General features: G+C 47.3%; 1 protein-coding gene across 3 annotated transcripts in view; it reads left to right on the top strand.

Moving 5' to 3' along the window:
- LOC138577331 (zinc finger protein 665-like) overlaps nucleotides 1-22,316 on the top strand; it is a 193,229-nt gene that overhangs the window by 81,628 nt on the left and 89,285 nt on the right. The window contains exon 5 of one of the 3 annotated variants that reach the window (XM_069649621.1): nucleotides 4,276-4,609. The exons of the other annotated variants lie outside the window; for them this stretch is intronic. The gene's annotated coding sequence lies outside the window, so the exon portion shown is untranslated. The remainder of the gene's footprint in view (nucleotides 1-4,275; nucleotides 4,610-22,316) is intronic. 3 annotated transcript variants of the gene reach the window in all.

Raw genomic sequence — 22,316 nt, 5'->3', positions numbered from 1 at the left:
GAAGTAAGAAAAGGGAGAATTCCTCTGAGAAGGAAGAGTTGAAAGTTGGACTTCTTTGCAATGTCCTGGATGTAAGGGAGGAAGGAGTGAGAGGAGTCAAAGATGACTCCAATGATTTTGCCGTCAGATTAAAGCGAAGTGGGGGAGCCCACAGAGGATGGCCATAGTGAGGGGAAGAAAGTGGGAGCAGGTGTCCCAATACGACAGATCAGTCTTGCTGGCATTGAGGCAGGATCATTGGAAGTGCACAAGGATGGGATAGGAGATACGCAGTCCAGGACGATGGAAGAAGCAAGTGGGTCAACGGGAAGTTTGAAGAAGAGTTGAGTATCATCTGCGTTCACCGTTTGCACTGGTTGGCAGTGGCCGCCCAAATTGAATTAAAGATTCTTTGTATCGTCCATCGATCAGTGCACAATGTTGGTCTTCATTACTTAAAAGCGAAATTAGAAAGGTATTGCCCAGTGAGAAATCTGCGTTCCGAATCTCATCTGCTTCTCAAGATTCCCAAATATCAGCAAAATCGATTGGGTTCCTCTTCCTCAGTTAGATTATGAAGTAATGGTTGTTCTGGGCTTGCTGTCCCTTTTCAGCGCCTAGATGCCTTTGGACCTCATGCTCTATATACATTTTAAAATAATAATAATAATAATCATAATTGGAAGTTGGGGGAGAAGGAGGAAATGATGCATGCCAGTGGAGAAAGTTAAGTGTTAAATTGCTAGGGGGAGCGGTTTGAGCCGTGGGGGATACCACAGCTGGAGAAGGAGATAGGCGAGGAGAAGGTGCCCAGAATGACCTGGGACGGACGGTCAGTTAGGAAGGAGTTCAGCCAGTTCAGTGCCAGCCCCAAGATAACCAGGGTATCATGGGGCCGTTTTTATGAGGATGGAGTGGTTGACCGTGTCAAAGGCAGAGGAGAGATCAAGTAGAATGAGGACAGCTGGAGAGTTAGAGTCCAGAGATGGAAGCAGTTCTTCACAGGTGTTCTGAAGAGCAGCTTCTGTGCCTATGGATGCTCGGAATCCAGATTGATGGTCATGGAGACCGCCAACAAGTTCAGTGTGTGAGGTGAGTTGGGGGAAAGCCTATTTCTCCAGGAGTTTCCCAAGGAAGGGGGTGATAGAAATAGGGCAGTAGTTAGCTGGACAAGTGGGGTCTGTTGAATGTTTTTTCAGGGAGGAGGGGAAAGATCCAGTAGCAAAAGAGTGGTTGCAGAAATCAGTAAGAGCGGGGGCAAGAAAGCCAATGTTGCCCTTATTGGTTCTGGAGTAGCGAGGGGACCCCTGTTTGGAGGAGACATTCATAGAGCAGACAACTCTGGTGACCTCATCAGGTGTGACAGGGGAGAAGGAGGAGAGAGAGGAAGGAGGAGTGTGGGAGGCCATATGAGGCAAGGGGAAAGGTTAGGGGAGAGGGTAGCCAGGGTGTTCAGGATGTCCAGAGTTGTTGTGGTGAAGTGTGTGGCCAGTGCGTTGCAGAGGGCCTGGGAAGGAATAGGGACGGGGGAGGCTGTGGAAGGGTTGGCTAGTTCGCTGCAGATTTTAAAGAGTTCAGCCTTGTTGTTGGATGAACCAGATACCTTTGCCTGGATGTGGGCCCTTTTCTTGGCACGGATGGAGAGTTTGTATTGCCTTTGGAGAAGACTGCAGGCCAGTTTGTCAGAGGGTGAGCCTGAGGTTTGCCATTTCGGTTCTGCAGCTCTGCACTTGTGTTTCAGGGCTGCAAGTTCAGAATCGTGCCAGGTATTATGCTTAGAGGCAGGTTTTAGGTGGATCCTCGTGACTGGGACAAGAATGTCCAGAGTGTTGGTAATGGCCAGATGGAGGTTGCTGAGAGCTGAGTCAGAGTTTGAGTAAGGGATGAGAGGGGGGAATGAATGTGGATGAGAAGGCAGCAGCTGACACTTTTTCATCGGACAGATGTTCTTGAACAAGGTTGGCACGGCTGGAGGTGGTGCAGTCAGAGGGCCAAGGGGGCCCATGTAAGAAGATTGGAGAGAGTGGTCTGACCAAGAGAGAGGTGGATGAGGGCATCCAGAGTGTGTCCTCCCGGGTGGGTAGGGCGGAGAGCAAGGTGAAAAGGTCAAGGAAGAGGGTGGATGCTGTGATAGAGGAGTCCAAGTGGATGTTGAAGTCGCCCAAGAGAAGGAGTTTGGAGGTAGTAGTGAGGGGGGAAGAGCAGAAGTCAGCCCATTCAGAGATGAACACGGTGGTAGTGCCAGGGGGCCTGTAGATAGTGGCAATGGTCAGAGAAGAGGAGGGAGAGATGACCAACTTGCAGACCAGGCTCTCAAAGGAAGAGTAAGACTGAATGGGTATGAGGGAGGCAGGAACCCACTCAGGGTAGATTAAGACAACCCCACCAACAGCACAGTTCGGTCGTAGCTTGGAAAAGATCTTGTGGCCATCGGGGAGAAGGGAGTCAAAAGCAGTGACTGAGCTAGCATTAAAACACGTCTCGGTAAGAGCAAGAATGTCAAGGTCAATGTCTTCAAGGAGGAGGCAGATGTCAGCGGATTGTTTGTTGGCTGAACAGGCATTAAGTGTGGCCAGGTGAAGGAGGTCTCCACCTTTGAAGGTTTTCTGAGGAGGAGTAAATAGGTGTGGTAAACCAGTCGGAGGGGGAGGGAAAGAGAGAATAGTAGGTGGAGAGGCAGTTGAGGGAAGTAAATTAATGAGGGACAGCAGGTGCCTATCAAAGAGAAGGAGGTTGGGTTGAGGACCCTGAACCAAGATGATGCCAGTTTGGTAGACATTAATGACCTTGATGATGAAAAGCCCGACAAGAGGACGTCCCACTTGGTGCCGCCATTAATGGGAGAGGATGTGAAAGGGGAGAGAGTAGAGATGAGATTAGATGAGGAGTCCATAGAACTGGGGAGGGGACAGAGAAGAGGATATCAGTGACGAGCTGTCTGAAAGTTACGCTGACCTAGGTGTCTGTGATGGGTAGGCCAGGGGTGGCACTCAGGATATATTTTTGTGCTTTTGTCTTCCAGACTTTGTGAGAGATGGAGGGAGGGAGGGTAGGTGATAGTGTAGCAATTAGAGAAGATAGGAGAGAGGATAAGTGCCATCAGGGTGGTAGAGGATAGTTGAGGTACGAGGGGTGACTGCACTGCACAGTCCTAGCCTAAACTCATCAGGTGGCCTAGTGGTTACAGATGAAGCACAAGAATGCAAAGCAAAATATAGGGTGCAGGATGTTACAACACACCTAGGTTTGAAATCAAAACAAGGCACACAATGCAATACAATATATGGGGTGCAGGATGTTAAAAACACACCCAGGTTTGAAATCAAAACAGGGCACAAAATGCAATGCAAAATATGGAGGGCAGGATGTTAAAAACATGCCTAGGTTTCAAGATCAAAATAGGGGCACAATGCAGTGAGGATGCAAAAGACAAGGTGGGGAAGAGTGGTAGAGTGAGAAAGGCACACAGTTCTTGTTTAGAGTTGTTTGAGAGGGAGACATTGGAAGAGTTAAGCCATCACTCACTTGGCGTGTTGCAGGGTGCGTGGCGGTGCAGGGGCAACAGTTTGAGTGGGCACCTGCTGCTTCATTATGCAAAGAGGGGAAGCTAAAAAGGAGGGAACCCTCAAAAAAAGGAGAGAACCCCCTGAGCCTCTCCTGGACAGACAGGCACAGACATGCACCTTTGTTCGGTGCCTTAGTTCAGGGGGCCGGCTTCCAAGCCTGCTGGCTACCAATTGGATAGAGGTAGAAGTGTGTTACCCAATTAAGACATACACGACCCTTGGAGGCACCGATGAAGAGGGCGGCCATGTTGGTATGCCTGAGCACTGCAGTGTGCACATTATGCATGTTAAGAAGGAAAAGGGTTGTAAGGCTGAAAGAGCCCGGCTGCAGCCACTAAACTACACAGTGCGGTGTGAGAAACCTGAAGGTGTATCACCCGCAAATCCCCAGAGATCTGTCATCCTGGTGGCCAGGACACGCCCATCGCTATTAGATCCAGTTCCTGGGGGTGGACAAGTGGGGGAGGATCACCTGGATGGGGGGGTCTTCGGGGAGTGGAAGTAGGAAACCGACGGGCAAGACACAGTACCTTCCTTTATAAGACCTTTTCCCCATCCTACCCTGTAGGATATTTAGTAGCTCTACTCCCCATTCCAACACAAACACTTTCACACACCATGAAAGACAACACCAGAGCCGTTTACCTGGCGTGTCATAGACAAGGATCAGGCAGAGTCAGGCAATTTACCATAACTACACGCACCTGACAGCCCTTTCCCTTCCTCACAGGGATAAAAGGCAGAGCACAAGAGCACCCTTTGAACAAAGACAACTGCACGAGGAGGCAGCTATTACAGGACAGCAGTTCAAGCAGCGGAGAAAGGCGGCAAGACCTGAGAGGATGACAAGGAGGCAAGTGCCCTTGCCCTTTCCGACCCAGACCTGCGAGGCCTCCAGAAAAGGAATCGTAAGACTGGGAACTACTGCTGGTGTGTGGTGTAGCAGATGTCAACGGTGCACAGAGCCCTTCCGCGCTGATAACCAAGGCAGGGAGACAAGCTTGCTACCGTGGTACCGTCCTTGACTCCAGAGACGAGAATCACCAAAGAGTTCAACACAGCCGGTGAGTCAGAGGGAGAACCGATAGTAAACCAAACTGTGTTGATCGAAGTTTGCAAACGGCAACATTATACGAATTGAACTTATGAATAAAAAAAAGTGTGTTACAAAACGCTTGCGAAAGCCCTGGGAGACTAGCTGCAGAGTGGTCCGGCGCCACGTGGGCACTCATTAGAAAGACTCTGGCTGGTCCCCTTTTGAAGAAACTACAAAAAAACAGGAGGCACTAGGGGAGCCCAAAGCAGAGGGTCAAAGTGGTCATACAAGAGTTGAGTAAAACCCCTTGTACAATCAAAAATCTTTGACACATTGTAAAGAAGGATCAGAGCCCGGTGGAGGGGGATCCAAGGGTAAAGAATCCCCATGAACATTGTGTTGACAATAGTGAACCCGACTGAGAGATGTCCACAGTGAATGATTGTTTAAGAGAAAAGCTAAGGGAAGTGAATCCTGCAAGGTGTTACAACTAAGTGAACTGTGTTAAACTGGCAAATGTGTACCCGGCTGAGGATGCCCATGAATGAGAGCAAAACGTAACACTGCGTAAGCGTAGTGTCGAGTGTGAACCCGGCTGAGTGATGTTCACACTAAACGGTTGTTTAAAAAGAAATTGGGCCTCATTACGAGTCCAGCGGTAACCGCGGCGGTAAAACCGCCTGGTTACCGCCGGACTCGTATTACCATTCCGCCTCTGTGACTCCCGGAATTACCAGGGCATTACAGCCCCGGTGTCCCGGGAGTCACGTAGGCGGAATGGTGTTAATCCCCATTCCCATTGAGTCCGATAGTCCGATAGGACTCAATGGGAATGGGGAAGTGGAAACACCGGCACCATCTCGCGATGGTGCCGGTGTTTCCACGTCAGCCTGCAGGCCGGAGGTGTTCAACCCGCCAGGTCACACCTGGCGGGAAGATCACATCCCGCCTGCAGGACTCGGGTCCGGGCGGTCCGGAATTAACAGTGGCGGCGGGTTTACCGCCAGTGCTAATTCCGGACCGCCCAACCCGTAATGAGGCCCATTGAGACTCTTGAATGTTGCAAGTTGCTGATATCTGGAACAAAAGGCTGTAGTGAACCCGACTGAGGGAGGGCAGCGTTTCAAACGAATCGGAGCCCGGTTGAGGGGGATCCACGGGTGAAGGGAAATCACCCGACAAGAAGATTACTGAAAGGAACTTATGTTTTTGTTATTTGTTTTACACATCAGGCCATCTGAGGCAAGAGACTTTTGTATAAAAGAGACTTGGCACCAGAAAGTCCTAATATCGCTGAAATGAACTGTAACCTCGTGCTGGAAAAGCTCATAGGTGTGCCATCCTCAGCAGTCGCGCCTTCTCCCATGCTAAAAACGCAGGCAAGGGAGACCCCAGTTATACCATGCTGACTTATCATTTTGTGAACCCTTCTTTCTTTTCTGGTCAACATTATCCCACACTATTTTGTAATTTAGCCGTAAGGATTGGCAATATTATTATTTTTTGCATATGTCCTTTTTATTTGACAATACACCACTAGATCTGCCTTATTATTATTATTATTATGATCATAGCTTGCTCCCATCTTAGATTTAGGTTTTGATTAGGTGTTTTCCTCACCCATTTATACAGTTTAATAAACACCCTTGAACTGTGATCGTTTTTGTCTGTCTTTACTGTTGCCACCATGAGTTTCTTACAGCGGGCAAACACAAAACGTCTTGCTCACCCCCGATGTCTGGTGATGGTCGTCAGAGTCATCCAATTCCTTCCAATTTCGATGCCTTCCCTGCGTGATGAAGAATGCGTGATGCTGAGGAGTCTGGGGGAGACTTCTCACGCTGCGGCCTCCGTGCTCTGTGTGCTGAATGGAGCACCAGTGAACATTCCTGACAACCTTTTCAGAAATAAAAGAGCATTTGGGAACATATAAATTATCACAGATCGCATACTGGGCTTCATCCTAGTTTCCTTTTTCACATCACTCACACTAACATTAAAGAGTTTATAACCATGAACCACACATACCCATTTGGACAACCTTAGAATTTGGACATGAGTTTAAAAGAGATCTGACGTCTATTACTCCATTGGGATATTAGGTGCATATAGGGCGTCTATCGTGTACCATAAGCTCCCCCACTGGATACATGCAAAGATATATCGGCCATCCTTGTTCACCTCTCTTGCACTTATTTGCAATCCTACCAATCCCTTAAAAGCTATAATGACCCCTGCCATCTTCCCCCTGTTGTTGGATTGCACGATATGGGGTTACCCCTTGATCGTTAATTTGTGGCTATCACTCTTACGTATGTGGGTCTCTTGCAAGGTCCCAATGTCTGGTTTTCCCCACTTCAAGAAATCTTCTACCTTAAATCTTTTAACCGGGTAGTTAAACCCCTTACATTCAGTGTCAGGAGTTGGAACCGTTGTTTACCCCTCATTGACCTTTTGGCTTGTTAATTCTTTCATCAGCTGCTGTCCCGCCATCCCACCCCTACTCCCTCTTCTCCCTCTATTCCACCCAACAGACTCAGGTCGATCTCAACACCCCCCCACCCATGCAACAAGCCGTGGGGGTTAAGTCTCACTAACCTGTGCAGGTCTACTGTGACCCTACTGTGACCATGCACTCCCCTAATTCCAAGCGCCGAAATCCCTTCTCACCTACCACGTCACCACCCCTCCACTGTTCTACCACCCCTTGGGTAATTACTCTGCCATTGCTCAAGCTGTTCCAGGTCGTACCCCCGCCCTCAGTACCCAGGCCACAATGTACCTATTTTCCCTCACAGGCAGATGGGTTTTTCTATTGTTTGCCAGGACCACTCTGAGCCTTCTTCTTCGATGGTAGCTCTCGTAGTTTCCTCCATTCCCATTGTTTAATCTTTACTGTCTCTCTTGGTGGCCTTGAGTCTTGTTGCTCACTCCCATCTTCCTCATTTTTAGTAGTCCTAAGTCCTTCCTTGCAGGAGGTAATGCGGTGCTGACATCCCTCCCAAGAAAACTGCAATCCAAATGGAAACGTCCATCTGTATCGTACGTGAGCCTGCAACAGAGCTTTGGCTAACAGCCCCATCATTCTCCGCTTCACCAGTGAAGATTGCGCTAGGTCTTGATATAGTTGGATTTCAACGCCATTCAATTTGATGGGACCTGCATTTCTAGCCACCTGTAAAATCGCCTACTTTTGTCCATATCGTTGGAGGGCTGTTTCCGCTCTTCTAGGGCCCACTCAGTGAATACGATCCATGGGCACCTCTCCCACCGCCTCCAGCTCCAGCAAATCGTCAAAGATCTGTTGCATAGTTTCTTTTAGGTCTAAGTTCTCCGCTCCTTCGGGGGGGGGGCATTTTCCCTAATATTAATTCTCCTTGAGAGATTTTCAAGATCTTCAGTTTGACCCTCTAGGTTTTGTGTAGCTATTGCAAGTTGGTCAGTAAAGCATCCATCTTGCGAGTGTCATGTGCCAGCTCTTGAATAGCATTTTCCATAGTATCAAGTCTCTCCCCTAATTGAATAATATCCCCATTCACCTCCTGCAAGGATTGAGCCAACTGTGTTCTAATCAGACTCAACTGTGACTGTAGGTTCTCTGTCATCTGATCACTGAACTCTTTGAAGCATTGTTGAAACACTTCTTTAGTTACCGCTTGTCCTGTTGTCCAAATTGGAGACCCTATTGAGCCCTCCTGCTCCTGGGAAGTCTGTTCTTCACCCATCACCATCTCTCCTTGCTTCCACCAAGGTTTCTGTAGCGCCCCATCTTGCTGTTTCTTCACCACTTTGGGAATAAGGGCCCTTCCTAAGGTTCTTTAGGCTTGTTCCTAGACATCTGTGAAAGAGGTATGATGATATCCTTCTTGTCGCAATTGCGCTCTAGTCCCCCGAGGTACACCTTATTCCTTATTCCTATGCTCCTGGGAGGTTCCTCGATTTTGAGGCCACCAACCCTCTCTCACTCTATTAGGGATCACCCATACCCCTCCACTTGTACTGTAGCCAAACATTGTCCAATGATCACCTTCCATTTTCCTGCTGCTGGGGTCGCTTCTCCCCACAGACACAGCCTGACTTTGCCTTCAGTTTCAGGCTCATTCAAAATTGTCACCAGTTGTTGGGCGTGTTGCCACTGTACATGGGATCCCTCACGCTTTCTCCTGCTCCGCACCCAGCTTAGATTGAATCCAGCTTACAGCGTGCTCCAGTCAGCTCCGGGCTTTGCTGATGCTAAACACTGGGTCACCTCCCCCTTCACTGACCTCTACCAATCGTGTCACCGGATAAAAGCAGATACGAGTGTGCCGACAAATTCACCGTCTGCTGAAAATATATTGCACTGAATTGAGACCTGCTCCGCAGTAAGATTCCAAACTCTGCTGTTAATTGTGGGAGGGCAGTCTGATCCTCTGTACTCTTCCCGGGCCTGCCTTCCAAAATGGCGATCGGGCAGACCGCTGCTGAAATCTGCTGTCTATGCCTCAATATCCAAGGGGATCCTTCTCAACGAGTGTTCTCAGAATCCTGGAACTTTCCTTGGGCCACTTCACGGTGTTAACCTCTCCTCAGTGGGGTTTGCAATGCAGTATCTTTATTGATAAGGTAGCGCCAGGTGGGAGCCCTCTACTCACAGTGTTTGTGCCCTTGCGGCCATTTTAGCATTTCTGTATTAATGATATTTTGTTTTACTACTAACAAGGTTAGTATATACACTAAGTTTCTGTACGTAAAAGGTGGTTTAAAGAATCATCAATCATGGTTATGTATGTTACATGAGACAGAAAGTATTTTGTGTTCTTAAATGAGACAGAAAGTATTTTGTTACAAGTAAAGGACGTTATACATGTATCAAAAGACATCCTATGTACACATTTAAGGCTAATAATTGCCACATAGCTGGTCATATTTAAAGAGTGCTCTACATTTTCCTACATAGGATATTCTGAACAAACTATCTTGATGTGTTTGATTCAGCATGTTGTTATGAAAGAAACCTGCAATGGGTGTCTCCCAACAAATGAAAAGAAAAACACACACATACATTAAGAATGGATTGTGTCCTCCCATGCATTCCTCATCTTTGATATATCCAAGCCTGCTTGCAGCTTTATTTGGAATTTGTCTTCATAGGGTCGAGCGCTGTGCAACGCTGAGTCTTGGGCTTTGATGGCCTCCGTAGCGTCCCTTGTGATGTCGACGGTTTATTTGAAGCATGCGTGCCAACGGCTACCTCAGTTCTGTTTTTTCTGCATTGCTGCGTGCTTCGGAGCTAATCACCTCAGTGAAATTTCAATTGCGTTTGTTTCTACAATCAAGTGAATTCAATATTCTTCGAGCATGCACACGATACCGAAGACAGGTTTCAAATGGTGTGAGGACTGTAGGGCAAAATGTCCATAAACGACCCTCACCGCATCTGTCTTTGGTTTTTGGGGACAGGGGCACAAGGTAGATAACTCTGGCTCATGTGAATCTCTGACTGTCAAGGCCTTGCAGGAAAGTCGGGGGAAAATCGATGCAGGTGAGCCCTCTCCCAAATCTCCATCCAGTACCCCATCCAAAAGAAAGTCATCTTCCAAATCGAGGGATATTTGCCCTGAGAGAAAAAGTCCAAAACCTTGTAGACGATTGATGTCCAGTGCACGATGCTCATCGCCCTCTTTTCACAAGAAGAGTAAGAAACGGCATCACAGGTCCTCGTCTTCATCGTCTTCCTCTCCCAAAAAAGTTTTGTTCCCAAAGAAAGCCTTAACTCCTGCAGAATGGGAAAGCTTCTGCCTAAAAATGCTTGATGTTTTTTAGGGGCAAGCTCCTCCGAATGTCCCTCTCAAGTGGTCAGCGAAACAAAGCCACCCCTCAGCGTCTGACAAGACCAGTAGGGAGTCTCCTTTTTGCGCGCTTCAGAGCTCGACAAGAGAGGCTCCTCTACGCAAGTCGAAGGAGTATCCTTCAAAACATAAGAAAAAGCCTTTGTCTACCCCCTCAAAGCCTTCATCTCCTATATCGAAGCCTTCTTCGAAGGTATCGAATTTGTTGAGCTTATCACCGAGCCTTTTGAGGCATGTTATCCACTTGAATCCATTGAAGCATGTTAAACCATCTGCGCATTCACTGACAGCTTTGAGGAAGTCACTGAAGCCCTCAACACCTTCGACACAGTCAGGGCATTCACTGCCTCTGAAGACTGTAAAGCCAATTGTAGAACTGACTAAGTCGTTCAAACCCTTGTCTCGTCCTGATTTCTTCAGGCAAATGGGATCCATCTTCGAGGAAGAAGGACGATCTAGCCCCATTTGGTTATGGGTTTGGGACACCAAATATTCCAGAAAAACTTATCTTCCATAGTCCAAAATGCAGAATTTAGTGGAAACCCTTAAAGAAACCAGTAGCTGGAAAACATCTCCAGATACTGAATTTGGCTGGATATGCTGATCCTTCATGTAGATCTGTGATTTGTAAAATGGCTGACTATCTGGGGTGGTCTAAACTCTCAAGTACTATATGGATTGGTGACCTTACTGACATCTTAGACAGTGGTATAATTAAGGAGGCTGTGCTACCTTTCATGCTGCCTTAAGAGTAAGGGTTATGGAAAATTGGCTGAACCAGGGTTCTGTTCACACTGTACAACACTCTTAATAAAGAAATACAGAACAGTGTTTGTGGACCCTCCTTTTCTGAACAGGCATCCTACAACATAGAGCCTGGTTGTTCAAGCAGCAACAGTTTCATCTATGTCTGCAGCTTATCCTTCTGCTCCTGCAGACAAAAAAGATAGAAAAGTTGACTCTTTGGGAAAGAGAGTGTTGAGTGCAGGGAGCATGGCACTAACATCTGCCAATGCTACAAGCGCCTTGGCTAAATACACACATACCCTTTGGGGTGTAGCTGCTCTTGCAGCAGAACATATTCCGAAGGGTGAGAAAAGGAATGATTTTTAAGCCTAGTGCAAGATGGAAAAGATGCTATGAGGCAGTCTTTACAGTCCAGTCTGGTTATGGTGGATTCAGAAACTAGGTCCATGGCTGCCAGTACTCTGCTTAGACTCATGTCTTGGCTCAGAAAATCAGGTTTTTCTGCGGCTGTACAAGCACGTTTACTGGACATTCCTTTTGATGGAACGTTTCTGTTTGGAGAAAAGGCTGACAATAGTCTGGAGAATCTGCAAGCTTCTAGAATTGCAGCGAAATCATTAGGGGCGGCAATCCGACAACCTCAACCTTCAAGTCAACTATGGAGAGGACGTCCTTTTCGTTACTATTCCTCAATCTCTAGCGGAAGAGGACAGTTCTCACAAAGGGGACAGAGGAGAGTGCTTTGTGAAGCCAGAGGCAGAGGAGGTAGAACTTCCTTACAACACCTGCAGAGTTGCCTTCAGCTGCAGGAAGAGCTGCAAAATGACACCCATACCCAAAAGTCTGTGGTAGGAGGCAGACTGTCATATCATCTTCGGAGATGGCAAAGCATAACTTCGGATGCATGGGAACTACAAACTGTAGCAGACGGTTACTGTCTCCCATTCCTAAATTAATCTCCTGATTGCCCCCCCAAAAGCCAGATCATCTCTGGTTCCAGATCTGCTCCTCCAACAGGAGATTCTCATCCTGCTACTCATAATGGTACCTCCAGCAGAGAGAAACCAGGGTTGGTACTCTCCCTACTTCCTAATTCACGCCGTGGAGGAGCAATACGGCATTCTCTCACGAGGTGTTCATCGGAGGCGCAATACACGCACAGACCAGTGTGAATCCGTCGCATCCTCTCTTGTGGGGTAATGGGTCCACGGAAGGCCCCCAGTTGCATGGGTTCTGGGTCTGGGTTTGGAGAAACTGTGGGCTCAGATCTAGGCGAGTGTTCTGTGGTGGCCTTTTGAAAAGTCGATTTAGACTTCTTTTTCTCCGCTTTTCTTTCTTGGATTCGGAAGTCTATTTTCAAGGAAAGGACCATGAGAGCTTGGAAGGAGCTTGGGTGAGCTATCCTAGCTGACTCATCCTTTATTTCTTCATTCAGACCTCTTCGAAAGAGAGTGAAGCTGGCTTCTTGAGACAAATCTGCTTCCTTCACGAGTTGTTTAAAACGGGTCACATAAGTGAGAATATCCTGGGATCCTTGTTGAAATTCGAGCAGTCTTTCTTGGGCACTGTACACCTGTTCTGGGCGATCAAACATGGCCTTTAGAGCATACACAAACCCATCATAATCATCCAGGAGGGTGTTGCCCGAATTGACGAGGTGGGTTGCCCAGGTCAAGGCATTTCCAGTGAGGTGTGAGATCATAAAGCCCACCTTTGCTCTAGGACTGGAGTAGTAGTAGGGCTTGAAGGTTAAGTGCACTAAACATGAATCAAGGAAAGCACGGAGAGTCTTGGAAGAACCATCATACTTGTCCACTACTCCTCCCAATAACACGCTTTCTTTAGTTGTAGAGTCACGTGACAAAACTAGCTGTTTTAATGCAGCATACTCAGCCTTAAGGTTCTGTACCTCCGAGGTTAGTTCCTGCATGCCTCGCATGAGGTCTTGAACAGCGGCTTCCATCTCTGTATCTGTATCGTGTTTTAGTCATCTCAATCTGTCACAAATCTCTCCCCTTCTCACCTGCTTTTGTTGTTTGCTTGCGACCTTCTGTGATGTCTTCTTTCTCACGGTCCGGGATTTGTACAAACCCGAACGCTGGTCCTCGGATTCCAGCGTGAGGTTCGCTATCCAACTTCCGGGAGCGTTCAGAAGTCCAGCGTGGATACCAGGAAGGAATGAAGTTTGCACTCGGAGGCACGGAACGCTGAGATCCGAGCACGGAAGAAAATCCAGGAAGATCAGAGGTAAGGTAGAGGAATGGGGGAAAGGACGGGGATTCAAGGAACTGGGAACCAGGAATCAAAAAAGAGTCCCGAGCGAACTCCGGCAAAACACGTCCGACTACAGCAAGCGGTAGCGTTGAGACGCGCAGAGCTGCGGGGGCGTGTCTGTTTTGTAGACCGTGCAGCGTGGAGACTGGACAGGAGCATTCTGTTTCGAGCAGCCATGTTAAAAGGATTACTGTATTCAATCCCCTATGGGTCAGGGACCAGGAAGTCCAGAAGGGACGCAGAAGACAGTTCATGACACAAGTAGGCACAGATAAAGTGGCATCTAATGGCTTATCTTTGGGTTCGCGATTAGAGCATATCGTCAAAGAATCCGACTGGTTGAATGATTCAACTTTTAAAATGTTCTATTTTTATCGTCTCATCTGATGTTTCCACTGCTTCATTGGTGTTGCAGGCATCACCTTGAATTCTCCCTTGCATTCTTCCTTCTGGTTGCAGCATTCCACTTCTTCACAAGTGGAACTCTATGATGTCTCTGCCTGACTGCACAGTTTGCTGTCATTTTTTTTTCACTCTGTGCAGCGGTGACGTTTGGGTACTGTTAAACCGAAAATCCACAAACATTGTGTTCGCTAACAAACACGAAGCATGTCTTGACATGCTTTTGTTTCAATATCCGGGCAATGCTCAAAATGGGTCTTCAAGTTGCACACTGTTTTGGGACCTTGAGTATTTCTGGTTGAGTAGTACCTTAACTTGGATGGTGATGGCGAGACTGCAGGATACCACTCCATCTTCCACACTGGGGCACTGGATAGCGGCCAGACCAACCTAGTCCCTTCTGATTCACCTCCCACAAATATTTCCTTAAACTCAAAACACACCACTCATTGTCATAATGACTTCATTAATACATGCATAAAAACAACACAGGCCTCTTGACTTGGTGAGTGTTAGGACTGTTTCCCAGAGACATACTGGTGTTACAGCAAGTACATAGAGGGCAGGAGATTCAGGAGAGCAAACCGTCTATTGTTGAAGCCAAAAAGACAAAGCAATGGTAGTGAGGTATAGGAAAGGAGTGAAGGAGCAGAGCAGGCATTGGTCAAACCAAGAAGGGCGATGAATAAGGAAAGACCCAAAAACAGAATTTAAAAGACTGAATGGGGCATTTGGTCAAATTTCTGCCAAAACGAAAGGTTCGAATGGCCGAACAATTCGACCAAATGCCCCATTCGGTGTCATTATAGTGAACAATGGGAGTGGGGGCTGCAGGAGTGGCCCTGCACCCACTTGCATAAAGTAAAAAAAAAATGAAAAAAGAAAAAGGATGCTGCAGCGTCGGTTCCCGATCATGGAAGTGAATGGGAACAGGCGTTGCAGGGACACAGCAAGTCAGTGGCACACAGCGGAGTAAGTAAGGAGGTGGCTGGGATCGGGAGAAAATACCAAATGTTATTTTCCTACAAATAACATTCAGTCATTTCTTCCTCAGTCATTTCGGATAGAACCAAATCCCCCAAATTCATTAATATCAGGGACACTAAGAACGTTGGTAGGGCAGGTAAGCCAGGGCTCGAGAGAACTTCAGGTTAAAGAGTCAGGTTAGATTACTGGGCCAGTTGAGAACCTGGAACCAAGGCCTTGCAGGATCTGCCCTTAAAAACAATTCAGAGAAAAGTCATCTGGGGGCTCTGGACCAAACTCTCATAGGAACGCCATAGCCACTAGGCGAAATAAAGAAATCTTGGAAACATCTGAGAACCAAGATAGGGGGAGAAATTCCTACCCACATTTACTGGGTAACTGGGAAGAATACCAACAAGAACCTAAGCACGTAAGCACAAACCACTAGGAAAAAGGAGTCAAATACCCCAGTAGCGGCTGTATGGCCACTGCCTCACTCAACAGTCCAGACGAAGGCTGCAGTCAAGTCAAGATCAAAGCAAAGAACAAGTTAATTACCTTTGGTAACGTTCTTTCGACTGAATGTTCCGGCTACGTATTGCTCATATTTGATATTTCCAATTCTTCTTGCAGCTTGCTTTGGAATTTTTCTTCATAGGGTTGAGTGTAGTGCAGTGGCGAGTCTTTGTCTTCGACGGCCTCGCTAGCGTCCCTCATGAAGTAGACACTGGTATATGAAGCATGTGTGCTGACTGTTACCTCAGATCTAGTTTTTTCCCTCCTTTACATGCTGTGTCATAGGAGAAGACAATATTGACGTTGAGAGAAAGGAAGGTGGAAGACACAGAAGTTCTATGCAAGCAAGAGGGGATGGATGGGAGGGTGATGAGGAATACGTGGGAGGAACATCCAGTCGAAAGAAGGTTACCACGGGTAAGTAACTTGTTCTTCGAATGGATTGTGTCCTCCCATGTATTCCTTCTCTTTGATAGACTCCCAAAGCAGTTTGACTTAAGAGGTGGGTGCCAAGAATGTACCTATTTGTTTATATTATGATATGATATGGCATTTATATTGTGCCTATACACAAGTGTTATGAAGGACAGCTTTGCAAAATTTGGCTTCCTCTGCTGATAAAGAATCTACACAGTAAAATGTATTGAAAGTATGAAGAGTTTCTGCTCTGCAAATGTGCCGCACTAGCACAACTCTTTCCAGAGCTGAAGAAGCAGCCACCCATCTAGTGGAATGTGACCTCAAACCTTTGGTCAAATCTTTGCCTGCCAATGAGTAGCATTCTGTTAAGCACATGACAATCCATCTAGGGAGATCATGCTCTGCCTGCTCAGAGCGCCGGCTGCCGTGTTTTTCTTTCCCAGCTAGAGGAACTGCCAGAAGAGTGATTCCTTCTCTCAGTGCCCAGAACCAGAGCTGCATTGCCTGTCTGAACAGGGGCAGTAATCCTATGCCCCCTCTCTTGTTGAGGTAATGCATGGCCACTGTCCTGTCCGTCATTATCAGGACACATTTCCCCCGTATTTTGAACAGGAAGGCCATCAGCGCTAGTCTGATTGCCCTCAGTTCTAAAAGGTTGATATGGAGTCTGGAGCAGTGTCTGCTTACTGATAGATCTCTCATATGCGCTCCCCATCCTGTGAGGGAGGCGTCTGTCATAACAGTCATCTCCGGCCATGGTTGCCAAAAGGATTCTCCTCTCATCACATTCTCTCGGCTGGCCCGCCACATGAGATCCTGGGCAACCTTTGTCGGGACCTGGAGAAGGTCGGTCATTCTGCTGCAGAAATGAGACCACTGGGATCTGAGAGCCCACTGAAGGAATCTCATTCTCGGACAGACTTCTTGCACCAGAAAAATGCAAGATGCCATAAGGCCAAGCAACCTTAGGAAATCGTACGCCGGGAGATGTTGGGCACTCTGAAATTTCTGGACCCTCTGCCAAAGATGTTGAGCCCTTAACTCGGGCGGAAAAGCTTTTCCCGAAGCTGAATACAGGACTACCCCAATAAATTGTAGCTTTTGAGAAGGTGTCAAGTGGGACTTCAAGAAGTTCAGGGATATGCCCAGCTCAAGGAGGAAGTGGCAGGTGTGACTGATATGAATCAGACTATTCCGGAGAACAAGCCCGGATCATCCAGTCATCCAGATAGTGGTAGATGTGAATCCCCTCCCTCTTTAGACTTGCTGTCACCACTGCCATAAGCTTGGTGAGACCCTCGGCCTGAGGTGAATCTGAATGGCAGAACCCGAAACTGATAAGAAGAACTGCCAACCAAGAACCTCACGTACTTTCTGTGCTTCTGATGTATGGGCACTTGAAAGTAAGCATCCTGAAAGTCCAATGACAACAACCAATCCTGGAGTCGAAGGGCCTGAAGGTTTTGAAAAGAGTTACCAACTTGAACTTGTCCTTCCTGAGGAACTTGTTTAAGCACCTCAAGTCCAAGATGGGTCACAATCCTCTGTCCTTCTTGGGCCAGCTCCCGATCCTAGAAGGGGCACAGTTTCGGGAGAGAGATGTTTGCTCCGCATCAATTCCATCCTTGAACTCTCCTGGACAAAATAATCTTGTGGTTCTACAGGCCTTTCTATCGCCTTCCAAGATAGAATCCTACCCCATCCTGGCATTAGTAGATTGCGGAGCCATGGGCGTATTCCTAGATCATGATTGGGTTACTGCTCACAATATTCCACATGAAATTCGAGGAACAATGCAACCTGTAGAGGCTATTGATGTGGGACCTCTATCTTCAGGACCCATAACCATTCAGACTAAAGAGATACTACTCTCTATAAACCACCATCGAGAGAGGATCAAATTTGACATTATAAAATCAGCCCATTATCCGATGGTTCTAGGAATGCCCTGGTTACAAAGGCATAACCCCTACATCAATTGGGCAGCAGGCTCCCTGTTCCTTGGATCTGAACTCTGTATGTCTCACTGCTTATCCCTAGATTCCTTACCAGAGTCTTCTGAAGACTCACAAGAGAGTCAGCAAAATCCAGTCACCGTCTCTAACATCTGGATTCCCACGGCCTACCAAGCCTTTTCTGATGTATTTTCGACCGCTATAGTTCAAGCTCTCCCTCCTAACAGACCAGAGGATTACGCCATCGATACTGTACCTTCAGCAGTGATTCCTTTTGGCAGGATGTTTATTTTATCAGAACCTGAAAAAAGGGCCCTCCGTGAATACCTGGATACTAACCTGGAAAACGGCACCATGCGACCATCTAAATCCCCAGCGGGTGCTTCATTGTTCTTTGTTCCCAAGAAAGACACCAAGGAGCTGAGACCATGTCTAGACTACCCAGGCCTTAACCAGTGCACTCTCAAGGACCGCTACCCATTGCCTCTCATCTCGGATATCCTGGAAGCAGTCAGAGGTGCAGTGGTCTTCACAAAACTAGACCTAAGGGGTGCCTACCATCTTATTCGTATAAAGGAAGGTGACGAATGGAAAACAGCCTTTAGAACCTCCTTTGGCCATTTTGAATACCTGGTTATGCCCTTTGTACTTGCTAATTCTTCAGCGGTATTCCAACGTTTTATGGACCGAGTGTTCTCTGATATGCTGTTCATCTTCGTCATTGTATATCTGGACGATATATTGATAAACTCCAAGGACCATCTAAAACGTGAAGAGCACGTGAAGGCAGTCTTACAACGTCTACATGAACATAAACTCCTGGCCAAGCCCGAGAAGTGCCTTTTCCATGTATCAACTGTTCACTACCTCGGATTCATTCTCAGCCCAAAGGGAATTGTAATGGACTCCTCGAAGGTAGACTCCATTTTGTCCTGGCCCGTTCCAACTACTGTGAAACAAATTCAATCCTTCCTGGGGCTTGCTAACTTCTGTCGTAAATGTATACCAAAGTTTTCAGAGATTGTGCATCCTATCCTTACATTGTTAAAGAAAGACACCCCCTTCCTGTGGACCTCAGCCCAAGATACGGCGTTCCAGCGGTTGAAGTTGGAGTTCACACAAGCCCCAATCCTAGCTCAACCTGACATTGATCAGCCCTTTCTTGTTGAAACTGATGCTTCCAACTACGCCATTGGGGCAGTCCTAAAGCAAGAGTTGGATGACAAGTTAGAACACCCCATCGCCTATCTTACTCGCACCTTGACTCCCAGTGAAACCCATTACTCCGTTTTGGAAAAGGAATTACTAGCCATCCGTCAAGCTTTCACTGACTGGCGTCATCTCCTCCTGGGAGCTAAACACCCAGCACAAGTTCGCACGGACCATCGGAATCTTCAAGTCCTACAATCTCTAGAATGTAGAAACAGTCGTCAAGCCTGTTGGGCCTTCTTTTTTGCTTAATACCAGTTTCAAATCCACCATGTCCCTGGGACACGTAACATTATAGCCGATGCCCTATCCAGACGTCCTGATTACAAAACCCTTGAAGATCGGACCTTCCCAAAGATGTTTCCCCACACAATATTTGTTGCTCAAGCACTCACCCTCCTGGAGAATATTCAAATTCAAACTCAATCCTCTGACACCTGGAAGGAGTTTAAGAGAAACAATAGATGGAATCTCAAAACAAAGGACGGGTTTCTATTCAAGGACAATCGGTTGATCATTCCCACTCCTGGACTGAGACAAAAGATCACAAGTCTATGTCATGATACCTTTCATTCAGGACACCGTGGCATCACCAACACCCTCCATCTAATACAAAGGCAGTTTTGGTGGCCGAAGATGAAGGATGATATCAGGATTCATATCCAGAAATGTGCAGCCTGCAATCAGAACAAACATGATAATAAGAAACCGGCAGGCCTCCTGCTCCAACCAGCAATACCAACAAGACCCTGGGAAATCATCGCCACTGATTTTATCATGGAACTACCATCCTCCAGGGGCTACACAACTATCATGGTTACTATTGATTTGTTTACTCATATGGCTCATTTTACACCTTTATACAAACTGCCATCCTCATCTGACCTTGCCGGAATCTTCCTAGAACACATATTCCGGCTTCATGGGCTACCCTCCAAGATATTTCTGACCGAGGACCCCAGTACATATCTCAGTTCTGGAAGCAATTATGTCTATACTGGGAATCCAACATGCCTGGTCTTCAGGCTATCACCCACAGACCAATGGAGCCACTGAATGCGTAAACCAAACTCTGGAACAATACCTTTGTTGCTTCGCTACCAAGGTCCAAGATGATTGGTCACTCTTAATACCTATGGCCGAATTCACTTATAACAATTCGGATCATTCCGCTATCAAAACCAGTCCCTTCTTCTGTAGTCAAGGATTTCATCCTTCAGTTCTACCCTCCGTTCTCCCACACCCTACCCCAGTTCCTGCGGTAGATTCCTGGATTGAAACCCTTATTACCATACACAAAGAAGCAAAGGAACACTTAGAAAAAGCCCAAAGAGACGTTAAACATTATGCTGACTCAAAAAAAAGACCTGTACCTTCCTACTCAGTAGGCGATAAAGTCTGGTTATCCTCGAAGCTCCTTCCTCGACATCTGCGCCAGAATAAATTGGCTCCCAGGTATTACGGACCCTTTTCTATACAAGAAATCGTCAATCCAGTGGCCTTTCGACTCTGACTACCAGAATCCTGGTAAAGGATCCATCCAGTCTTCCACACCTCTCTGTTAAAACCATATCTTTAGTCATCTCGAACAGCTCCAAAATCTACCCCAGTGATTGTAAATGACCAACTCGAATACGAGGTTTCCAGAATCTGTGACTCTAGGTACCGACGTGGTCAACTACAATATTTGGTCGAATGGAAGGGATACCCTCCCAGCAAGCGCACCTGGGAACCCATGTCAAACATGAATGCCACCGGCTGGTTCGAAGATTCCATCTTATCCATCCGGGCAAGCCCGGAGGAGCTGGGTTTCAGAGGAGGCATACTGTCATGAACTGTTTGCGTCCCTTCTGGACTTCCTGGTGCCTGACCCATAGGGGATTGAATACAGTGATCCTTCCAACATGGCCGCTCGAAACGGAATGCTCCTGGCCAGTCTCTACGCTCCACGCTGCATGCTCTACAAAACAGACACGCCCCCGCAGCTCTGTGCGTCTCAACGCTACCACTTGCGATAGTCGGACGTGTGTTGCCGGAGTTCTCTCATTATTTTCAAAAGAAATTAAACTATTTATTCTCCATATATGCTTGTCTTCCACTAAATTATCCCTTTGGTGTCCATGCTCTTAAAATCTCTGTCATCCTGTGATGTCCCCAACTTTAAATTTTATATATATGTGTCTATATATATATATATTTCTGAGGCTTGTGGAATCTGCTTAGATCACATGCTGTGCATAGGCCGACATCTAGTGGAAGCTGCGGAGTATTACAGTTTGTTTTTCGAAACTCGAAAATGGGCGTCGACACAGGGCGTGCCAGTAATACTATCCCTAGTGTGACGTCCACTGTACCCAAGATCCCTCACGCGTCTAGGATCCTCAGATTGTTTTTTTCCGCCATACTGGTCGGAAGCATTTTGCGGAGTCCCCAAGCATCAGAAATACGATTACGGTGAGTAAGGTTTCCCTTCTGAGGCTTGTGGAATCTGCTTAGATCACATGCTGTGCATAGGCCGACATCTAGTGGAAGCTGCAGAGTATTACAGTTTGTTTTTCGAAACTCGAAAATGGGAGTCGACATAGGGCGTGCCAGTAATACTATCCCTAGTGTGACGTCCACTGTGCCCATGATCCCTACCGCGTGTAGGACCCTCAGATTGTTTTTTTCTGCCATACTTGTCAAAAGCATTGTTGCGGAGTTCCCTGGCTTTCAGCCATTTTGTCCTAATTCATCTAAAAATCCCTATTCTTCCAATCCCACGTCAAAAGACCGAAGATCGACGCCGGTCCGAAGAATGAACAACTGTCGAGACTGCATGACGGACTTTGGGCCTCAGAAGGCCTCTGGCCTCGGCCCTGGCCTCGGAATGCCTCTGGCCGCGGCCCTGCAAGTAGGGAGAGTGGGGGGTGGACATAATCACACTCTCTTTATTTCCTATATACACTCGCCCACTGCCATAAGGTGACATATGGAGAGTACTCCATTTAAATTCTGCCCCAAGTGCAACTGCAAGTTTCCTTGGGTTGACAAGCATAACACCTGTAATCTCTGTTTGCCTAGGGATCACCCCGAAGCTAACTGCAGAGTATGTGAGCTCTTTCAGGCTAAAACACTAAAGGACCGCTCCACTAAACGTTGGCAGCTCGAGGCCATGGAGGCGGTGGGTTCCTTCACTGATGGCAGCAACGCCGGCGTTTCGGACGGCGAGGGCACAGGTGCATCGATAGACACCCAAGCGCGAGTCCCCAGCCTCAGAGGATTGTCCGGCAGGGCAGTTATGGGGACCACACCCGGTTACACGAGCGCTACCCACACTACTGCACCTAAGCACACTAACCTCAGCCGAGACTCGACACGGAAGAAAGAGGCACATAGAGAGCGGTCCACAGAATCAGTGTCCTCTGGGCGTTCC

Source organism: Ambystoma mexicanum, chromosome 1p (assembly GCF_040938575.1).
Source record: "Ambystoma mexicanum isolate Mex_15411 chromosome 1p, UKY_AmexF1_1, whole genome shotgun sequence".
Classification (NCBI taxonomy): domain Eukaryota; kingdom Metazoa; phylum Chordata; class Amphibia; order Caudata; family Ambystomatidae; genus Ambystoma; species Ambystoma mexicanum.
Note: the sequence above shows the minus strand (reverse complement) of the source record. Positions and strands in the feature narration are given on the sequence as shown.